Consider the following 16,586-nt stretch of genomic DNA (forward strand, 5'->3'; position numbering starts at 1 on the left):
TTTATAAAAATATAACCTTAAACCGAGTTTATAAAAAGTATAACCTTTTACCGAGTTTATAAAAAATATAACCTTATACCGAGTTTATAAAAAATATAACTTTATACCGAGTTTATAAAAATATAACCCTAAACCGAGTTTATAAAAATATAACCTTATACCGAGTTTATAAAAAATATAACCTTTTACCGAGTTTATATAAATATAACCTTATACCGAGTTTATATAAAATATAACCTTATACCGAGTTTACATAAAATATAACCTTATACCCAGTTTATAAAAAATATAACCTTAAACCGAGTTTATAAAAAGTATAACCTTATACCGAGTTTATAAATATATAACCTTATACCGAGTTTATAAAATATAACCTTATACAAAGTTTATAAAAATAGAACCTTATATCGAGTTTATATAAAATATAACCTTATACCGAGTTTATAAAAATATAACCTTAAACCGAGTTTATAAAAAATATAACCTTATACCGAGTTTATAAAAAAGAGGATGGAAGATACAATAATTATCAAGTCAAAGCCGAGAGGCTGCCAAAACCATGGTTAATAACGAGAAAATACCAAAAGTCTACAAAACACTTATAGTCACTATATTGCATACTGTAAAGCCGAACAACGCGTACCCCACCATAAACCATGCGTCACGTGTGCCCAAGAAAGTAAACAAACAGTTGCTCATGATAAGTTCAAATCGGTAAGTCTCCTTTTCTAAACCAATGATGACTGTCTTTTGACTTGTCTGTTCAGGGTTTTTTTTTAATTTGATGTATTATTTGCCATGAAAAGACATTTTGAAAGTTGTCCCAAAACGTGAAAGTGAAAAATAACTCTCATAATATACACGCCCTTTTGTAAGATATAACCCATAGTATTATCACATAATATTTATGTGAGAAATTAAATTCATTTTTATGACTTTTTAGTTGATATTGAATATTAAGCTTCTCCTATGTCAACTAAATGGTGGTAAATATACTTTAGGGTGTTTTATATGACGAAAATAGTTTAAATGACATCTATGGGGTGTTAAGATATATTAATTTGGGTTGTAAAGACATTAAAAGTCTATTAAATATCCTTAAAGTACGATAAAGGTTTAAACTATTTTGATTTCTCATCGAAATTCTCATGTCATTGTGGTTATTGATGATCACCATTTTCTTCTTAAAAGGGAAATAAAATAAATATAACACATTTGTTTTCTTTGGTTTTTTTTATTTCATTTGCAAAATTTTCTAAACAAGAGTCATTGTTGAGCATATTTTTAAAATAAAGTTCGAGGTGAAAATGGGAAAATACCGATAATTTTATTAATACAATTTTTCACAAGAAAATGTACATAATTTTAGGGAAATTAATCAATTATACAAAGATATCAAACTATCAAAATATTTGTATTAAAACGGAATAATAGTAAATGAATAAGAAAATATGAACCGACTCCCCAGGACAAAAACACAAACAAAAAGACCAAAAGAACAAGGAACATCATATGAATGCATGGTCCAGATAACTTACATGACACAAAGGACTACGATGGGGTCACGGATTTTGCTTGTGCTAGTTAGTAAAACATTGTAAAGAATTATAGGAACAATATCTGCAGAATTTCATTGATCCTGTTAACATTTTACGCTTAAACATGTGAATCATCGAAATATGTTCAACAGGCAAAATCTTCAGAGCGCAAACAAGTGGAATCCAAAAGTGTAGTTAATTATTTAATGTTGTGGAGAATAAAACCTACACGAAAGGCAAACACAAAATAATTGGTATTCCCTTGTGTGCTTACAAATGTGAAAATAAGACTTTCCTGTTTAAAACCTACAATTAGATGTCCATAATGAGGATATTACCTTAATATCAGCGTCTTGTGACCACATTGTATCTTATAATTCTAAATAAAACCACAAATTGCACATTTGAATGACGAGGTTTTCACCTTGTCAACGAATTCAATTACTGACAAAATATCTAATTTTGTATAGATGAACCAGGTGTACATGTACAATGGCCAAATGTTGACCTGCGCCACGCAGCTTAATTGGGTAAATAGATAGTTTCACATGTGTATAACGTTTGTATTTTATTTTAAATATAATTCTAACTTACTTGGAGGGTTATATCAAAAATAGTAAAAACGGGTATATTTGAAGAAGTTCTGAAAAATCAAGATTTTTTTTATATCACATAGCAGATCTAGACTGAGAACAACACACGCACAAATTAGAAATATGAAATGTTCCATGCAACAGCAATCTATAGTATAAGCCGAAAAATGAAATACGCCTTCAAATGACCTAAGGAATTACATGATATTTACTATTACTGCTTTCACATGACAATTGACATTTCAGATCATGTCATATTGTCGTTTTCTAATTTCAATATACATTACTCTTCCACTTTCTTCACAAGATGTCTCTACCAAGGTCAGAAATATGGCAGTTGTTTTTCACTTGTTTCGTTGATTTATAGCTTTTGACTTTTTTTTAGTTTTTATGGACTTTCCCTGTTTGAATTTGCTTTGGAGTTAAGTATTTTTATTTATACCTTTAGGAACTTTCATTTTCAAAGGTATAAAAGCTTTATTTACAAGTTTTGAAGGAACTATCAAAGTCAGCTCTGTAAGATGTGCTAGATCTGTTCATCCTACGGATAATTTTCATATTCCTATGACGTGCTAACTTTTATTCATATAAGGAAGCGTTCAACTATCAAATCATTTTGGTCCATTTATCAACTCCATAATGAATATGTCCCTTGGGAGAATCAGTTGCATGTTAATTTTACATTAGCCTGTTTGCATTAAGTTTGATCAATCAAAACAGTTTGTAAGAAAAGACTATGCAAACGGAAATGCATCAATGGTTTTCTCCCTATATAGAAGTAACAAAGAACAGTTGGGGAGTTCATAGATTATTGTTTAAATTATTTCACAGTCGATACAAAAGAAAAGCGAATTACCAATTTCCATGGCAAACAGGAAACAGATATAAATAGGATTCTTAAAGAAATATAATTAGGAAAAAATAGCTCTATTGATTAAAAAGCATAATACGAATACATTGAACGAATTCTACATAGTCATACTTTTGTTTTTTTCCTATCATCTTACTTTTTGACTGTTCTCCAAATAGTAATTAGGCAATGTAAATCAGTCAGTATTTGAATGGATAAGGCAAAATTATACGTTCCGAGGAACGTCATGGCCCTAGTTCTCAAAATGGTTAGATTTACAAAGGTTCGATAATGATCCCTAAATCAGTAAAGGTTCAGTACACAACCAGAGCACCGGAGTTCATTCGACAGATAAAACGTTTGTCTAGCGAATTTAAACTTATATATAAGATCGGAACTTAAAAGTAATACATGTAATCCATAACTAACTCCATTTTAATCCATCATTGTATTGTTGATAATTCTGTTAAACACATTTTGTGACCGGCACCATCTAAAAGAGGGGCGAAAGATACCAGAGGGACATTCAAACTCAAAGATCGAACATAAACTAACAACGCCATGGCTAAAAAAAGACAAACAGAAAAATAATAGTACACAAGACACAACATAGAAAACGTAAGACTAAGCAACACAAACCCAACCAAAAACTGGGGTGATCTCAAAGGGTAAGCAGATCATGCTCCAAATGTGGCACCCGTCGTGTTACTCGTGTTATTACAAACATGGTTAATAGTCTTATTCGGTAGTTATAACATTATACTATAAATCACACTTGATGGTGCAATAAATATAAATTTTGCCATATGCAATGGATTTTACATATTACAGTGATATTGCCACATGCCATGGATTTTACATACAGTGATAGAGAGAAGATTAAAGAGATATTGTCAGTCATTCAACTTGTCTAATATAATATATCAATTGCAACAGATAATATACTCTGTAACATCTACATGAGACTGTATCATTGTACCATACGCAACATTAATAAAAATCGATGTAAACTACAAGCCAGATAAAACAAACTAAAGCAAACAGCTTTTGTTACAGGTACCTGCAACTCTCATCAAACGGATGAACATCCTTGAAATACTATAATCCTTTTAAAATATAAGACAAAATACTATATGATGTGCAAAACTCCAATATATTTATGAACATCTTAACGATTTGAATTTCCTGTTGGTTTTAGCTAGATCTTGTCTTATATCAATATTCAGCATCTTAGTAAAATTCCTCTTCAAAGAAACGACGGTATTGAATGGTAATAAGACAACTGACAATTAGCTTTGATGAGAAGTATTATCGTTGTTGAGATAAGTTGGTAAAGCAGTCTTTATAAAAAGATAGCATTGTCAAAAGAACTTAGTCAAATCCATTAACACAAACAAAAATTATTTTCTGATATCTTTTGTATATTTTTGTTAAGTCTCTTGTTTCACGCTTTCACAGAATTATAATTAAGGATGCAACAATTTATTTCGTACCAAGATTCTCTCATTAAAGACGATGTAGCCTTTAATGATGCTATCGAACTAAGGGACCTTTAATAGTGGTAAAGGTCAAGAAATTCTTTAGAATTTTTTCGGTTGATTTCATTGACCATTTTGGAATATCTTTGTCCACTATGATCAGGTTACACTTGTCGCAGCTACATGCAACACTGTCCCCTTGTATGCCACCCTTAATTGCGACCCGTTACCTAATTAAAATTAAAATTAACAACACGACGGATGACACTAATAGAGGGGATACTTATTACCTTTCCGAACACAGGCACATGTCTCTGGAAAACAATTCTTTTATACCTTTATATAACACATACTTTTTCAGAAACAAGTTCCTGTGTTTCCGGAGCACCAAAAAAAGGCAGTGGCTATTCGTCCGGATAGCCGGACAAATAGTCAAAAATGTCTATTCATCCGGCAAGCCGGACAAATAGCATGTTTACGGTTTTTCGTTATTTGTCCGGCAAAAATATAGTGATGAAGATAAAACATCGTGTTTTGAAGGAGATAGAAAAAGCACGAGTTGTTTTAAAACATATTGTCTAATATCGATTTATGAAAAAAAACTCATTATTATTATAAAAATAAACTACGCATTTGATTCAGATTTTTTTTTATTCTAAAGGAATTTGTGATTGGTGGAAAAAGGGGGGGGGGGGCAAAAACGATTCTCTCTTGTGTTGTTCTGCCTATAAACTTCTTGTAAGGTAAATAGTCGGGCCATTAATTTTTGGCTTCATTAGACATCTATGATTCCAAAAGATTCTGAATTTATTGGAGTTTCCGATGGATTTAAAAAAAAAATGTATATTAGATACAACAGGGACAAAAGGGAGGATACCCCAACACTGGTGTCATATTCCCAGTCCAGGCTTATTAGTGCATGTTCATAGATCTCTGTTGTAGTTTAACTTAAAATAATTTTTAAAAAATGCATCCAAGCAAGTCTGATATTGCATTTTTTTTCCGAATGCGTTTTGCCTCCATATTAAGTAAATGGCTGGGATAAATCATCAATTTCACTTTGATTTCAGGCTTATTCCTCATAATTCACATGTATACTCTATTGTTCTGGAATCACTCCTAAAGAAATTTGTTTAAAGCAATCACATTCTCTCTTGTTTACTTTATGACATCTTTAAAATATAAATCACGATCCCCGATACCAATACGTCCATTGCATACGCGCGTTTGTAATCCGAAATTTCATCCGGGACACTTCCCGCGTCACATGACACTTTTATTATATTGAAGATTTGCGCATCCGGAGACGAATGGCCGGACGAATAGAGATTTTAAATTATTCGTCCGCAGTGGCGGGGGTGCGCACCCCCCCTTTATTTTTGCCGATCAATGCATTTGTATCGATACATATGTTTTGCACCCTTTGCACCCCCCCCCCCTTTTGGCCTGGGTTAGCACCCCCCCTTTCGAAAATTCCTGCATCCGCCCCTGGTCCGGCTAGCCGGACGACTACACACTCCGACCAAAAAACTCCCAATAGTGTATTTGTTGGTATAAGTTACGACTGCGAAGGTTTTATCAAATCGCTTAAATGTATTAAGATTTTTTGCGAGGAGATTATTTTAGATATATTTATTGCATAATTAAGTGTTACAGAATACGACGCTTTTTTAATGTTGCAGACTTAGTATCAACGGCCAAATGATTATATTCCTTGAAAAGATCTCTTGCTATGATTTAACCTCCAAATCGTAGCATTCAGCGAGAAATATGTGTTGTCGATTTGTAATAGTTCTGAAATGTTTGACTTGAACAAATAATTATTGATCAGCTTTGACTTAGTGTCAAATGTATAACTGACATGACGGACAAATTATTATAAACTTGCTAATTTGTCTCTGAGGTTAAATTGATAATTTTGATTTTATCAATATCACTTAAAAGACTGGAATTACGATTTTTTTTTATCTATGAAATGATATGAAATTAAAGTGTCACGTTAATTGACGGTATCTACAATCGACACTAAATATGAAAAACTAATATACCAGAATGATTATTGCAGTTCATTAATGAATCGGAAATATTTGGACCTCTACGAGTTATTTAAAAAAAAATCAAAAATAGTTCCCCTTTCGCAAAATTATTTTCGTATATTGAAGATTTTGTACACGTTTATATATATAGTATTGTGGTATAATATTTACTATACAGTAAGGCGTTGTATTTCTAATCGATAAATATCACAATAGGATAACACGATGAGAAACAGTGTAATTTTTATGTTTACGTTATCAGCCTATTTGATAATACAATTTAACCCAGGGGACAAATAGGCTGGACCAGATTCATAGTGTGTCCCTTAGGTTACATTCACAGTGTTAAACTGGAGTAGTTTGCATTATTTTGTCTACGCAACCTTAACAAATACTTTTAAGACAGTTATAATTTGCCCTTTGTTGATTTTGCGCAGTCAGATACACGAGATATATTATCGTTATAAAGTCCTCTCATGATTTGGTCTTTTGAAGATTACAACGAGTCTTGAGAAAACACACTTCTTCTCCAGACGTAAAAACCTCAAAAATATAAACTTTCCAAATTCCTTTCAGTACCATATCATATATTTTCGTTTGCACTTTAGAATAAAATATTGCAGCTTTAACTATGTATTAAAAGTATAAATAAAGAAGTTTGAAGCTAAAAAATAATTTTATAAGCTCCTGATGCGGACTTGCAAGAATTTATAGATTCTACCACTGGATCAAGTGTAGTACGATCTTTCTCAAAGCACGACAGTTACATTTTCAAATGAAAATGGCGATACACGAAGCTTGCAGATAGGTTTTGAGGTTTTCGCAACCTCTCAACGGCACCCGATATTTTGTGGAGGCAGTATTTTTTTAAAGCCGCAAAACAATTGCTACCTTTAATCCGAATGTTTGCTGGTCTGCGCAAATTTTTTGTTGCTTTTTATATGAGTTGGAGAGGTTTATTGTCATATGATCAGTTTCTTTGATTAGTTTTCTGTGAATGTTTTGTGGGCCTGTTTTCTGTTCGTCTGTTTTTATATTTTCAAGTTCCTCCTTCAAGCTTTTCACATTTTTTTGCACATCTATGCAAAAATCAAGACAAACAAACAAAAACGTGCAAAACTAAACAGTTTGAGTGTTACCTTAAATAAAGTGACAAGTCATAGGTTGATTAGCAAACACTTTTGCCGTGTCGAACAACTATTCTAAAGATCAATCGTAATATAAAAGGACTTTTAATGGCATTTTATTGGTACCTTTGAATATAACAGGTCTTATTAAACTCTTAAATATCCAATAATATTTGTATGAGGTGAAAAACTTTTGAAAAGATGGCGTTATAAAAATGACAAATAACATTATTACCTATTAACGTCAAACTGGACTGTAATGACTGCTCATTTACTTTGTGAAAACACTTATTGTGAACAAAAAAATAATATTCAATTCCAAAATAAACTTATGATAGATTTTGTATATGCGCCAGACGCGCGTTTCGTCTACAAAAGACCAAATAAAGTACGAAGTTAAATTGAAGAGCATGAATATTATAGTGTTTCGTGTCTGGCTACTTCAACAATTATAGCAAAAATTGTTAAACACAAAATAACTTAGTTTCAACCACCAAAAAAAATCAGAATATATGTTTTAGAATTTAATTCATTGTGCTTTCTTTGATCTATTATTGGCTATAATGACATTACTGAATGATCTTTTCCAAACATGGTAATCTTATTCGATTGTCTGTACACTACAATGATATACCCGTAACCTTGCATTACGTTACCCGAACTGATTTGTTACATCACCATCCTATCTAATATAATATTTTCTTTCATCAATAATTGATCAAAACATTTCAAAGGAAATCAATATTGCCTACACAAACATGTTGTTGTAAATTCGGTCAAATTTTGAAATCACAATATTGCAATTTAATTTTATATAGATTGATTAAATCTAATTTCAAAATGAAATATTCAAGTATCCTAGTCATCAAATATAAATGAACAATATTGGTATATAATATAAACAATATTTACCTTTAAAACACGTCGATTGAATTATTGGAAATCACAGAATATTGCATATAATAGACCAAAACAACGTCTTAAGTTAATTAGTTTCATCAACTCGGATAAATCCAGGTAAAATCCAGGTAAAAATTAAAATTGTAGTGATGTACATTTATAAGTTTATCCAGATTTACACTAATGTTATAATTTCAACATTTAATCAATAAACATTTGTTCAAGTCTTTAAATACACTTATTACTGTCATGTTACATCTGTCTCCTTATGAATGAAAGGTATTGGCAGGTGTGATTAACCAATCAGATCGTTCATATGGGTCACAGGGTCTGTGTGTGGGAAATTTAATTTGATAGGTGATCAGGTCAGAATGTTTCAATACATATTATAACTTAAAGGTTGTTTCCTTTGAAGCTGAAGAATAACTCGATCTAAAGAAGTTATTGTAATGTTAAGAACAACTTGGAACACAATAGGGACGTACAAAATTTAAATGAAATCAAATTTAAACTCGGAAAGAAAACATGTACAACAATGATCAACAATTATCATTTTTAAGGTACTTAGTGTTAGTTTAAACATATTTATTTATAGTGGATTGGGAAACAAGTTTTGCAACTTATATTAATCCCTTTCCACTTTGCGGGTGCGAGTGCTGCCTTGTAGCGGCATTAGCCTGCTCTTTTTCGAAATTTACAAGGGTGTCTTTAACGTGCAAGAGATATGGCTCTCTCTTAACACGGGTCAGCCATTTATCGTCCCCGTCCGACGGACTATCATCGTTTCCTCAAGACCATACTCGCAAATGGTGTCAATTATTGCAGAGTTCACAAAATGTCTTATGTTGCCCAATAACATATTTTCTGTGGAGTTGTATCATAGCTTTAAAATTTGTGTGTAGTTTTTCGTTGGTTTTAGTGAACTAACCGTCTCACAAGATATCGCTCTTCCTGCAAAATTATAAGAAATATTTTGTTTTCTCCTGACAATCGCAATGAATGCTCCGATGAATCAATATTTCACGAAGAGACGATTGTGCCTAATTTACAGGAATATAATTCAATAATTGTAATTAACACGCCGTTTTGAGAAAGCTGTTATTTCTCATGCCCAAAATTGCTTATAAAGCGCTCCATTAAGTGCCTGATTGTCATATAAAGTGGCAATTATCAGAGACAATCTTAGCATGTAAATGAATACTTCTTAGCTGAATCGCAGTGCATGGGATATAGTCATAAAATAAAACTGAGAAATTAGAAAATTAACGTGTTGAAAACAGTAAAGTACGTTACAAAAGTGCAGTAAATCTTTTGTATGTAAACAGTCATTGACCAGCACTCTGTGTTATTCAAATTGAATGTGGAACGGAGTTGTTTATGGGACTTAAATTCGAACAATATAGAAGAGAAAGCAAGCAGATGGTACAATCACAAACTAGCACATACAAGAATGATAAGAAGCATCAATCGAACGCTATTGTTAGTATCCATTATTTGACTTATGCAGAAAATCACCAGCTCTTTTAAAAGAGAGACGAAAGATACCAGAGGGACAACCAAACTCATAGATTTAAAATAAACTGACAACACCATGGCTAAAAATAAAAAGACTTACAGACAAATAATAGTACAGAAGACATAACATAGAAAATTAAGACTAAGCAACATGAACCCAACTAAAAACTGGGGATGATATCAGGTGCTCTGGAAAGGCAAGAAGATCCTGCTCCTCATGTGGCACCCGTCGTGTTGCTTATGTTATTAAAAATCCAGTAAAAAGTCATTGCAATAAAAGCGGGAGGTTTGACATGCCACCAAACCAGGTTCTACTCACAATTTTTTTCTTAAAATGTCCTGTACCAAGTCAGGAAAATGGCCATTGTTATATAATAGTTCGTTTCTGTGTGTATTACAATTTAATGTTGTGTTTCTGTTGTGTCGTAGTTCTCCTCTTATATTTGATGCGTTTCCCTCAGTTTTAGTTTGTAACCCAGATTTGCTTTTTCTCGATCGATTTATGAATTTCGAACAGCGGTATACTACTGTTGCCTTTATCTAATTAGGTAGGCCACATTCGTGAAAAGGGAAGGTATTGTAGTTACGGCATAAGGTACATATCCGATATCATCTGTGAAACTAAACATTTCGAAGGGATGATTTCAACTTCATCATTTTGAACTTTTGGTTTAATAGCTTCCTTGTTATCAGCATTCCATTATCAAGGAAATCATGTCAGGAAATACAAGCCCGGGGATGTTTTATCAGTTGGGAGAGTTGCGCAGGATCTAACGAAACTAAATTTTTCGACTGTGTTTCTCAGCTATATATAATTTTATCCATCATGTAACCTTAGACTGATATGCTTAGTAATCTCGAATCAAAGTTATTTCATATGACAGATTTAAAGAATCGGTATTTCTAAGAAACAAAACATCTTGAATTAGACTAACAGCTATATATATATATATATATAACTCGTCTAAACATCAACCCAACAATGTTAGATCTGTAAATTTGGTTCTTCCCTAGCCGGGATTCGAACCCATGCTACTGTGATATCGTGACACCAAATCGCCTGCACTGCAGCCGTCCCGCTAGACCACACGACCACCTGGGCTCTCAAAAAAAGAGCTTTCGCTGGCCGTGTGTTACCTTTCCTCGTCAGTTTTAATCTAGCGGCGTACTACAGTACATGATATATAAGGCATGAAGATGTTATTGTTACAGATCTAAATTATCTATAGTAAAGGATCCTACAAATTAATGTAATATACAGTCACAGAAAATAATTATATTTATAAGTACGTCTGAGTCAGTGACAACTCTACAACAGATGTATCCATCGGATCGCCATCAATGATGGTGATACATGGCTGTGTACATAATGTATATACAACTCGTCTAAACATCAATATATATAGAGTCTATAAGAATCTACCAACCAGTAAACTCAAGCAGGAAAAATTATATGAGTCTTAAAGATTGTGTAACAATACCGATAAATAGATGGAAAACAAAACACTAAAAAGTGTTGAATATCATCGCACAAAGATGGAAATCATCTGTTCAGTTTTTCCATCTTTGTGCGATGATATTCAACACTTTTTAGTGTTTTGTTTTCCATCTATTTATCGGTATTGTTACACAATCTTTAAGACTCATATATATATATATATATAGTTAGCGAACGAAAAGGAACGAATATCATGAGTATGAGATTTATTTTTACGCGACAAATTATATAGCTAATGTTTACTATATTAGTACGTGACGAAACACTAGAAATGTGTAACCATTTATCAGAATCATAGGTACAATGATGAACGTTGTAGTTTTCATTAGTAAGTGTAAGCTTTATTTGGTTTTCCTTCCCCGTTTATCCCACATTTAGTCATGTACCCATATTTAGCTATTCAAGCCTTGATCTTCATGAAATAAACTATAACTAACAAAACGGTCCCAAAAGAAGACGTATATATGTTCCGGGCCATATGAGTATTTGGACCATACGCGTATGGTCATGACAATATGCGTATACTCATATGGTCCGACCATATGAGTATATACTCGTTTGGTTATTAACGGGCCGGACCATATGAGTATTTGGACCATATATGTATTTTTTTTCAATAATATGCATTAGAATTTTTTGTAACAAAACAATAATGGCAACATGAAAATGTATTATTTACAATTCAAAGGCTACATAAACATTTAAAAATATTAATGCCAAAGTTAATTTTCATCGCTAATTGTATTCTTGCATGTATGTGTAGGGTGGCATTTACTTCCACACGGTACCATAGCTTTTCCTGGGTCCTGTGTAGTTCCAATGTGTCTACCGTGTTTTAAGAAGCTCTAGATTTCCAATAACGTAACATGACCGAAGCACATATATCCCCAGATAACTTAAATAAACTAGGGTCCTTGCCGGTGACGTCATTCATTTGTCTATTTTTACACCTTATACATTATGTATCAGTATTGTTATAACTTGTGACACTTGAAGAAGGCCATTTGTTGAGCCGAAATATTTGTCAACACGATTTAATAACAACATTTTCGTATAATAACATCTTATATCAGTACCGTTGTGCAAATTTTTAGACTGATATATATAGCTCAACATGCAGACTTCTTATACGTTCAGGTATTTCTCATCCAATTTTTTATGGAAATATTCTGTATAAAGCACAAAGGTGTCAGTATTCACCTCAAAAACTAACAAAACATTTGAATAGACTTATTAAGAAGGGATATAGTTACGATATTGTTGTCAGGTCATTAAATATTGCATATTTTGGCGTTAATATTGATTCACTTATAGGGTCTTTGCATCGGAACTAAACATTTATTCAAAAACCAGTTGTTGGCATGACACGGGTTATGTTCTTCTCATATATGTTATGATGGTATGATACTAAACCCCTTACGGCAAGGATTGTGCCTGATGTTCATATGATGAAATCATAATCTTTCAGTCAGTTTAATTGAAGTCTGGAGCTGGCATGTCAGTTAACTGTTAGTAGTCTGTTGTTATTTATGTATTATTGTCATTTTGTTTATTTTCTTTGGTTACATCTTCTGACACCAGACTCGGACTTCTCTTGAACTGAATTTTAATGTGCGTATTGTTATGCGTTTACTTTTCTACATTGGCTAGAGGTATAGGGGGAGGGTTGAGATCTCACAAACATGTTTAACCCCGCCGCATTTTTACGCCTGTCCCAAGTCAGGAGCCTCTGGCCTTTGTTAGTCTTGTATTATTTTAATTTTAGTTTCTTGTGTACAATTGGGAAATTAGTATGGCGTTCATTATCACTTAACTAGTATATATTTGTTTAGGGGCCAGCTGAAGGACGCCTCCGGGTGCGGGAATTTCTCGCTACATTTAAGACTTGTTGGTGACCTTCTGCTGTTGTTGTTTTTTTTGTTGGTTTTTTTTTTCTATGGTCGGGTTGTTGTCTCTTTGGCACATTCCCCATTTCCATTCTCAATTTTAAATATTTATTTGAACAAAGACCTGTTTTAAATGTCTCTAGTTTAAAGTAAGTTATTTTCTTTAGTACTTCAACATGGTTTTATTCTCTGATATCATTGATGCTGTTTATTATACATGTACACATCGAGCAATAAGCAATATATAAATATATATAAACCAAAATAAGTCTTTCGAACGCATTAATGTAGAAAAACAGTTTGAATTAATCAATGTTTAACATTAATCTCCTACAATCAAGCACATAAATTAACACTTTCGTTTAATTGAAAAAGTCTCTTCGACAGTTTTATAGGTACAATTAACCAGCCTAAAGGAAAGATGTGTTTAGCAAAGTGGTGAAAATAGAACGAGCTTCAATAAACCTTTTAAGTACTGTACAGGCTGATATCAATGTCTGAATTAAGATTGTTTGTAACAGTTAAGTATCTTTTTATGGAATGTTATAAAGGCCTGTTTAGTGTCAAAACATTCTTAAGCACGTCTACGTCTGGATTAATGTTAAACACAACATTATGTTAACGTGTCCATAAAATGGACGAATGTAGAAAACCGGTCGGAAGTAAGTAATGGTATTACTTCTTCTAAAATCAGATTGAGCCATATTATCAGTTAAATGGAAATGCTGTGAAATAAAAGAGGGGCGAAAGATACCAGAGGAACAGTAAAACTCGTAAATCGAAAATAAACTGACAACGCCATGGAAAAAATGAAAAAGAAAAACAGGCAAATAATAGTACACAAGAAACAACATAGAAAACTAAAAACTGAGCAACACGAACCCCACCAAACACTGGGGGTGATCTCAGGTGCTCAGGAAGGATAAACAGATCCAGCTTCACATGTGGCACCCGTCGTGTTGCTCATGTTATTACAAACCCGGCAAATAGTCTAATTCGGTAGGTCACATTCATGAAGAGGGAAGGGGATTGTAGTTACGACGTAAGAAACATATCCGATATCATCGGAAACGGTTATTCCATAATAGTAAAAAACTGATTTAATATCACCACATCTATACAGAAGTCGACATAACCAAGCTTATTACAATTGACAAAAATCTATACAATATGTTAAGCACTAAATCAAACCGAGTCTAAAACAAAATTGTGAGAATGTCACTCAAAGTCTTGCTATAAATCCCGAACAAAAAACATTATACCAAGGTGAAATTAAAGAAAACATTAGACGAGAATTAAGTATATATGATTGCAAATGAGACAACTCTCCACAAGAGACCAAATGACACAGAAATTAACAGCTTTAGGTTATTGTACGGCTTTCAACAATGAGCAAAGCCCATACCACATAGCCTGCTATAAAAGGTCCCGAAATAAGAATTGTAAAAAAATTCAAACAAGAAAACTAACGGCACAATTAATGTACACAAAATAAATGAAGCATAAATATGTATCACAGAAACAAACGATAACCACTGAATTACAGGCTCTTGACTTGGGACAGACATATACATACAGAAAGAGGTGGGGTTAAACATGTTAGCAGTATCCCAACTCTCCCCTAACCTGGGACAGTTGTGTAACCATACAACACAAGAACAAACTATAAAAATCATTTGAAAAGGTTTTACTCATCAGACGAATACAAATGCAGCTAACAAAAACACAGAGTGGACGTGGCCGGGTACTTTTGCATCCCAACAACAAAAAGACACTAAGTACAGATATAATGTCTGTTTGTAAGAGCGCCTGCCTGAACTCTTAGATGAAATCTGTTTTGGGAAGTTTCATAAGAATTTCTCTTGATTAAGATATAAATTGGTGTTATGCTACAGTAACTGTATGTCGTTAGGATTAAATTTTACACAAGTCTTAAACTGATGCCGCATACAAATTATGAATAATCTTTGGGTCACTCAATACAATAATTACCCAGTTATGAGACGAGATACCGTAAGTTCTACGAAAATTGATATTGATAATTATATAAATGTTTTTGTAAAAAAAAAGAATCTTAAATGGTCAGCTGAAAAGCAAACCTTACTAAATTTTTAAGATATACATGTATTTAAATGACAATCACAGAACCGATTACATTTCAGCTAACTAAATTCATATAGCATATTTATATCATGACAATAACAGAGACCAGTTCGAGATATTGATTAAACACTTGTTAAGTTCTGATAAAAGATCAATTTAAATTCACGTAATGGCTAATTCTGAATTGTAAAAGGCAAAATGAGATTTGAATTCGACTTATTAAGTAAAATTAATGACACCACTCAAACTGAATGAGGAATAATACACGACGTACGACCATATAACTGATATAGCAGTCTTCCTCCTAAATTGAAGATGAATTAGATAAGCTTCAATGATAAAAATGATCAATTATAATTTCGTCTGACAAACGTTAGTGTTACTGGTGAACTTAGAATGCTACTTTTATACGATCATAAATGTTAAAAGTTATTTAGTTCACTACAGGTTAGCATAAAATATAAATAAAGGTAACAGTAGTATGCCGCTGTTCGGAAGTCATAAATCGATTGAGAGAATACAAATCCGGGTTGCAAATTAAAACTGAGGTAAACACATCAACTTAAGAGAGCCATGGTGTAGTGGTAATCGGATTGGCCTACTAACACAAAGGTTCCTTGTTAACTTCCCGTTCCGGGGAGAAAATTTCATGGAATGAATTTTCGGCTCTCCCTATAGACACCATTTGCGAGTATGGTCTTGCAAAAACGATGATAGTCCATCGGAATGGGACGATAAATGGCTGACCCGTGTGAAGAGAGAGCCATATCTCTTGCACGTAAAAGACCCCTTGTAGATTTCGGAAAAGAACAGGCAAATGCCAATACATGGCAGCACTCGCACCCGAAAAGTTGAAAGGGATTAGTATATAAATAAATTGTTTCGAAATCCACTATAAATAAATAAATTAAACTAACTAAACATCAACTATAAGAGGAAAACAACGAAATAACAGAAACACTGAAGTGCAACAAAAAGCCAAAACGACAATGAACACATACAGAAACGAACTTTAAGATGAAAAAAAACCCGCCATTTTCCGGACTTGGTAGAGGACATTGA

The 16,586-nt window shown here is 32.9% G+C and overlaps 1 protein-coding gene across 1 annotated transcript in view; it reads right to left on the minus strand.

Annotated features, from left to right (window-relative positions):
- Positions 1-8,768, minus strand: part of LOC139487555 (cadherin-23-like) — a 143,135-nt gene extending 134,367 nt beyond the window's left edge. Inside the window, exon 1 of the mRNA XM_071272436.1 lies at positions 8,535-8,768. The gene's annotated coding sequence lies outside the window, so the exon portion shown is untranslated. The remainder of the gene's footprint in view (positions 1-8,534) is intronic.
- Positions 8,769-16,586: the final 7,818 nt, after the last annotated feature.

This window comes from Mytilus edulis, chromosome 9 (genome assembly GCF_963676685.1).
Source record: "Mytilus edulis chromosome 9, xbMytEdul2.2, whole genome shotgun sequence".
NCBI classification, from domain to species: Eukaryota; Metazoa; Mollusca; class Bivalvia; order Mytilida; family Mytilidae; genus Mytilus; species Mytilus edulis.